Raw genomic sequence first — 7,584 nt, forward strand, 5'->3', positions numbered from 1 at the left:
CCCAAGCCTTGGTAAAGGACCACCAGCAATCCCTCTCCTTCCTCTCTCATCTCTTTCAAGTGATCAATCAAATCAATATTGATGGAGCACCTACTGACTGACCTCTCTCAAAGGCTGAGCTCCAGCAGACTGGCCCTTCCTGTTCCAGATCCCTTTAGTTGTTGTCTGACCCAGTTGGGTTTTTTTTTTCCATTTTACTTCCATCAGCTTCCGGCTCAGAAAGTTAGTATTTCCCCCCAAACCGACATTTACCTATGTTATGTTTCTATTCTGCTGTGGTGGGAAGTGGGAACAATTATCATACGCTACATAATAATGGAAGGACCAAGTGCTGACAGTTTTTGGCTTTTCTGCCTCTCCTTCTCCTTCCTGAGATAACAAAATTCAGACAAATTACCAAAGCAGCAGAAAGGAGGAGGTGCAGGGAAACATGACGGAGAGGAATGAACACAGAGCTAAGGAGTCGGTAGAAATGGGTCCTAATCCCAGTTGTCACCGAAATTACTCGTCTGACCTTGGTTGAGCCACTCAAACCCCTCAGCGCCTTGGGATTTTTTCTTTTTATATAAATTTATTTATTTATTTATTTTTGGCTGCATTGGGTCTTTGTTGCTGCACGCGGGCTTTCTCTGGTTGCAGCGAGCGGGGGCTACTCTTCCTTGCAGTGCGCAGGTTTCTCATTGCGGTGGCTTCACTTGTTGCGGAGCACAGGCTCTAGGTACGCGGGCTTCAGTAGCTGTGGCACACAGCCTCAGTAGTTGTGGCTCGCAGGCTCTAGAGCACAGGCTCAGTAGTTGTGGCACACGGGCTTAGTTGCTCCACGGCATGTGGGATCTTCCCGGACCAGGGCTCAAACCCGTGTCCCTTGAATTGGCAGGCGGATTCTTAACCACTGCACCACCAGGGAAGTCCCGGGCCTTGGGGTTTTTAATGTGAAATATTAGGACTTGGACGTAGGTCCCTGACTGCTCTATATCTCTATGGTTCTGCTTGCTCCGAAAATATTAATTGGATTTTACATCATTTGGTTTCATTTCCAGACATTTACAATTCTCTGAGTAATGGGTAACATTTACAGCCCAATTACTTTCCCAAGCTCATCAAAATTTAATTTGCTGCGTGCAGTGACACACTGAATCGAGTTTGACTAGGAAGTCAGCAAAGCCACACCAGTGATTTACACAAGGCTCCCAGACTACAAAATTTACCACCAGGAATGTCTAATGAAAGTTTTTCTCATGTAAACATATAGCTTTCACATCTACTGGAGTTGCAGCAGGTGAGCTTCCCAAGACAGAATGTACTAGACAATACACTCTTTTCACACAATGAGCTCAGGAAATTCTGCTGTGAAATGAAAGGTCTTGGAGTTACTGTAACACCTCATAAATGAGAACTCTATCTCTTTCAGGACTTCAGGACGCTATTTGCATGTTAAAAACACCTGACCCCGGGAGGCTGCATTTCTTCTATGGCAGCTTTAAAAATACTATGACCCACATTTACATTTAAAGACTGATACCTGTGGGTTTTTACTCTCAATCTACTGTAAGGTTTTGGTGAGGAAGGCATTTTGACACAAAATTAATGTGATTTTAGGAGGCAGAAAATATTATTAGAATTTAGAAGTCACCGATGCAACCATCATTAAATTGCTGGATCAAAAGCATTTTCTTCTTCCTGTCACTACTTTTAAAACCATACATCTATACTGTCCCATGTGATAGCCACAAGTCACATGTGATTGTTGAGCACTTGAAATGAAGCTAGTCCAAGCTGACATGTGCCTGAAGTGTAAAATACACAACAGATTGCAAAGATTTAGCATGAAGAAAGAAGGTAAACTGTCTCATTAATCACTTTATATAGATTACTTGTTGAAATACGAGTTTGGATATCTTGAGTTAAATAAAATAGATTATTAAAATTAATTTTACCTGCATCTTTCTAGTTTTTTTAAGGCTCCTAAAAAAGTTTAAACTAAACAGGCTGCTCACATATTCCAATTGGACAGTTCTGCTCTAAATGTCTCATAGTTTTCTATTATGCTTCATACACCTAGTGCAAAGTTCACTTAGTCTGCAAATGATTACTAAGGGTTTACAGAGTGCCATGCTCTTTGCTTGATAGGAGGAACTGGAAAATGAAATGATGGTTTTTGTTTTTAAGGATCTAACATTTTAGAAGAGGTGTAAAGAAAATTAAAATCTACATGATACTCACTACTTCCCCAGCAGGGCCCTGACTTCATCTAGCTTAGGAGACATATAAAGGATGAACATTCAGTCTCCTTTGTAGCTCTGCAACCCTCATGATTGAATCCCAGGCCTAGTTTTTGTGTCCTGAGGTGGATCCAGATTTGGTGCAACCTGAAGCTTATGGAAGCCAGCTTTAGTAAAAACTAGGATGCAAAATGATAATGACAAAATTAGGGTAAATATTATAATTGAAATGTGAAATACTGAAGTCAAACAAAGCTGGGAATGATTAATCCTCTGAGTGGTTGAGAGGTGACTCCAGAAGATCATTGACTTAGGTCATGTGGGATGAGTAGAAACTTGGTTAGGAGGGTGGGACAGCTTTCCCTGCCAGGAAAGAGCACGGGTAAAGGTACAGAGGCACTTCTGGCAAGAGTGTAAAAGGAGCCAATAATGAAAAGAAGTGAGGCTGAACAGAAGGTAGGCAAGGGACACATTATGTGAAGGCTTGCACTCCGGGCAAGGGCATGAAAATTTCATCCTTGAGTACAGTAATTGGGAACTGTTGAAAGATTTGGAATTACATGATCAGAATTATGATTTAGAAAGACCACTGAAAGCAGTGGAGAGATCAGGCCAGGCACACTTCTGATTCAGCATGTGTACCCACCTCTCCATGAAATTTCTGATTTGAGTAATCACATCAGAGTGTCCCAGCGTATATCATATCTCCACAGTCATCCTGCAATCCCATGTGCCTAGATTACAGAACGCCCTTTCCCCTAAAATGTCCAAGGAGTTCTCTTGGTTGACTGGTGTTCATTGAGTCAGTCTTATCTCTCACCTCCCCGCTAACTCCAAACCTCAGGCACTGCCCTCCACCACCCAAGAGAAGTTGCTGCTTCTGAATGAGCACCACATTCCAATCTAGAGACCTGGTACGGCAGTTAATGCTGGGACAGCCAAGAGATTTACACAGCAAAGAGACTGGTATCTGAAGAAATAGGGTTGTCCCAGAGGCCTGAAAAATGAACGGATGACAGCATTCCACTTGGGGCTACCTCAGCCAATGGTGCTCCAGACTTAACGTGGCCCAGCACCTCAGGACACAACTCCTCAGACTCCCTCATGTGGCCAGTCTCCAAATCCCAACCTGCCACCTGAGGGATTTGCTCCAAGAAGTCCTGGACCCCCTGCCTCAGACACAAAAGCATCATTTTCTGTTGATGACCTAGTGTGGGATGGAAGCCATCTTATCAGTCTCTCTTCTTTATACACTGAGTAGCCTTGGTCAGGGTTACCTCAATTTACACCTAACTGGCAAACCATAACTTTGAACTCAGTTATGTACCCTGTGAACCCATGTACTACTTAAGCGAACTGGCTTACCCATTTCCATGCAAACATCTAGCTCCACCTACCAATAGGTTCTGTGGCAAAAGTAAGTAAATTGACCTTCTAACTTGCCAAATACACAGCTACAGTGGGAGTCACAGAAAGGACCTGGAACTCAATGAATGCCAACTCAAATTGCTTACTTTGTCTTATTCCTAAAGTGATTCTCCACTGTAGACCTCAACAGGATGGTAAATACCCCTGACTCCTCCAGGCCCTGGATGGGGGTCTGATTACACTCTGGCACTCAGCTTGGCACCCTGATGGTACTGTCTACCTTTTACTTCATGATCAAGAAAGTCAAGCTCCTTTCAACACAGGAATATTCAGGAGCAGGTGAAGTGGGGGTCACCGAACAGAGCTAAATCCCGGTGTTCAGAGCAATGTATTTACCTCTATTGAGGCCAAAACACCTATGAACATCTTCAAGAAGGTTGGGAGCCATGCTTGTTAACTGTGGCCAAAGTGTTCACCTAAATGCAAGCCTTAAAATGTCTTATAGGGTGTTATGGACTGAACTGTATCCCCTAAAATTCATATGTTGAAGCCCTAATCCCCAGTGCAACTATATTTCGAGATAGGACCTTTAAAGAAGTAATTAAGGTTAAATGAGGTCATAAATGTGGGGTCCTAATCCAATAGAACTGGTGTCCCTATACGAAGAGGAAGAGACACCAGGGATGGGCACCAAGAAAAGGTCGGGCGAAGACACAGCGAGAAGGTAGCCATCTGCAAGCTACGGAGAGAGGCCTCAGGAGAAACCAAACCTACCAACACCTTGATCTCAGGAATACCAGCCTCCAGAACTGTGAGAAAATTAATTTCTGTTGTTTAAGCCTCCAGGTCTGTGGTATTTTGTTATTGCATCTCCTAGCAAACTAGTATTCAGGATATTTGAACAGAAGAAATATAACAAGTTAACCCAGCCTGCTTTCCAGACTAAAGAAAGAAACTCAGTTTCCTTCTTCTCCAAAGGAAATGTGATTTGATAAGAAGGTGATGTGATCAGGAGGTGGTGGAGGAACTTTTGAATGCTTTCTACCTGCCAGGAGCTACTCTAAATGTCATGTATATATTGAACCATTTGACCGTCATGAGACTAGAGGGAGATGTCATTACCCCCATGTTTAGCTGAGGAAAGGGAGGCTCAGGTGACTAACATGAGTGTGAGATGTAGGACCATGAAATCACTGATCTGTGAGATCCAGAAAGGAGATATAAGATGGAAAGCCAAAAAGAGAACAAGAATTCATATCTGAGCCCTTGCTTCTTCTTGACCTTTGGCTCTTCATGTAGGGAGCTCTGTTACTCTAGTGATGTAACCACTTTTCATTATTTGTATTATGTGAGTATACCCGTGATGCAATGGGGTTAAAAATGTGCCCCCTGGAAAGCACCATACCCCCCCCAAAAAAGAAAGAGATTTCCTGAACACAGTCAATGTAACCCATCTTTTACCCTTAGACACTCAAATCACATCATTTTGTCTGACTTTCTATGTCCTCTGATTCCTAGATCTTGCTTATTCTTTGTGTGTTGATTTAGATTTGAAGGTGAATTCTTTCACACCAAAAGACATGCAAAAGTCATAGGAAGTCAACATTTCAGTGTTCATTTTATGTGTTTCTCAAATTGTTTTTTCACGCCATGCTATTTCCAAAATAAATGCTGCATGACTCTGTTACATTATTTTTCTAATCCATTATCAGTCAGTTCCAATGGACTAGTGCTTGATCAACAGAAAGTTTATCTCTTTTGCACACATAAACCCAAAGTTTAGATCCTAAATTTTTATAACTCAATATTCTAAAAGAGGTACCTTCGAGGATCAAACTTTAAAGTAAATTCACAGCCTCCAGCTCTCTGAAAGCAAAAGCAACACACATATGCCACACAAGGATTAGAAATTTGTGCTGTCACATGCAGTTGAACTGCAGAGTTTAGGTCCATGTCATACAGGTGAAATGAGTTTGTTTCCTTTTAGGTTTACCATGTACGTTTTTCTTTGTTTCCAGTGAACATCCTATTCTTTTTAACTTACCCACAAGTATTGCTTCAGGAAATCCACCCCCCCAACATCAGAGAAACTGAGGCTGAAAATAACAATCTCGATACTGGATAAATGTGAACACACACAGAACAAACGAAATAACAACAATAAAACACAGATAACCCAGAAGAATTGTGTAGATTGAAGGGGTGTGTCCAGAGATGGTCATCACTAGGTAGAGGCCTAGAGGCCTCAGAAGAGAGCATCGTAATCCAGAAATGGGGCTTCAGTTCTAAAGGCTCAGAAATTGGACTTTGTGAATATCCTAGGCAGAGATCAGTTTCTCAAAAACAAAAGAACATCATACAAATTCATAAGAGACTAATGTAACAGCCGGAATGTTGCTCAGTAGATTCTTCCCTGTCGTGAAATCTACATGGGAAGCCAAATTCTGATGAAGAGATTGAACAATTCACACGTGCTCTGGCAATCAGAATATGGCTTTTGCACCTTAGAGGCCCTGAAGCTGTTCTCTTAGGTAGGGTCGAATGCACATGGACAAAGTTTTCTCCAATTTTATGTAGTTTTCTCAACAGCAGCTTGAGGAACATTAATATAGCCAAATGATTTTTTCCATCTCTATGTTGGTTAGGGCTCAGAGGTGAGGACACACTATCAAAAAGCACCTTCTAACCCCGAGCATTCAGAGAGCAGGATGCCACCTAACAGTACCCTCTTTAACAGAGGAAACTTTTCATTTAGACTTTAATAAAGTATTGCCTATTTATAATTTGGTTTACCATAATGTGATTCTTTTTTAAAAAATCACTTTAGGCAGTGCGCTCAGCTGTCCTGCAGACCTGTCTTTTGCTTCAACAGTGTTTGGAATGAACAGACCCAGGGACGTTCCTTGCTCCAGCCTCCGACCACCCTCCAACCTTTTTTCCAGTCACAACCTTTGGAATCAGCCACTCAGCTATCCTTGGCCTCCAGGACAGGCCAACACCGTTTTTTGCGCTTAGCTCCTTACTACCAATCAACCATGAGCTCCCAGATTCGTCAGAATTATTCCACCGAGGCGGAGGCCGCCGTCCACCGCCTGTTCAACATGCATCTGCGGGGCGGGCACTTACCTCTCTCTGGGCTCCTATTTCGACCGCGACGATGTGGCTCTGCACGGCGTGGGCCACTTTCTTCAGGAATGGCCAAGGAAAAGCGCAAGGGCGCCCAGCGTCTCTTGAAAATGCAAAACCAGTGCTGGAGCCGCGCCCTTTTCCAAGACGTGCGGAAGCCTTCTCAAGATGAGTGGGGTAAAACCCAGGACGCTGTAGAAGCCGCCATTCTCAGGGAGAAGAACCTGAACCAGGCGCTTTTGGATCTGCGAGCCCTGGGTTCGCACAAACTCCCACGTCTGTGACTTCCGGGAGAGCCGCTTCCTGGACGAGCAGGTGAAACTCATCAAGAAGATGGGCGACCACCTGACCAACCTCCGCAGGCTGGCTGGTCCGCAGGCTGGGCTGGGCGAGTATGGCTTTGAACGGCTCACCCTCGAGTACGAACAGGAGTCTCCAAAGTGCAGCGGCCTTTGAGGAGCCCCTCTGGCGTCAGAGCTTCTGCCTGAAGCCCCTCTCTGCAGCCACTAGGCAGCTTTTTAACCACCCTGGAGCCCTCTCCCAAGCCTTGGACCAAATGGAAACAATAAAACTTTTTGCAGCAAAAAAAAAAAAAAAAAAAAAAATCACTTAAGTTCTATCTCTTCTAGAGAACCTACTAATCACCAACCATCCCCCCAACAAAAAAATAAAATTACGCACATGCCAAACATTAGTATAGAATGCCTTTTAAAAATCCACTAATGTTCTTAAGAGAATTAAAGATTTAGCCCACTGTGGACGAGCCCTATTTTATATTTTTTTCATTTTACACATCACATAGTGTGTCAAAAACTAAAAGTGAAAAAACACTATTGAAGAATGCAAAACTGTGTATCCTGCTTTGTAC

The 7,584-nt window shown here is 43.2% G+C and overlaps 1 pseudogene; it reads left to right on the forward strand.

Annotated features, from left to right (window-relative positions):
• The first annotated feature begins 6,625 nt into the window (after positions 1–6,625).
• Positions 6,626–7,177, forward strand: LOC118896465 (annotated as a pseudogene).
• The last annotated feature ends 407 nt before the right edge of the window (positions 7,178–7,584 follow it).

This window comes from Balaenoptera musculus, chromosome 6 (assembly GCF_009873245.2).
Source record: "Balaenoptera musculus isolate JJ_BM4_2016_0621 chromosome 6, mBalMus1.pri.v3, whole genome shotgun sequence".
NCBI lineage: Eukaryota > Metazoa > Chordata > Mammalia > Artiodactyla > Balaenopteridae > Balaenoptera > Balaenoptera musculus.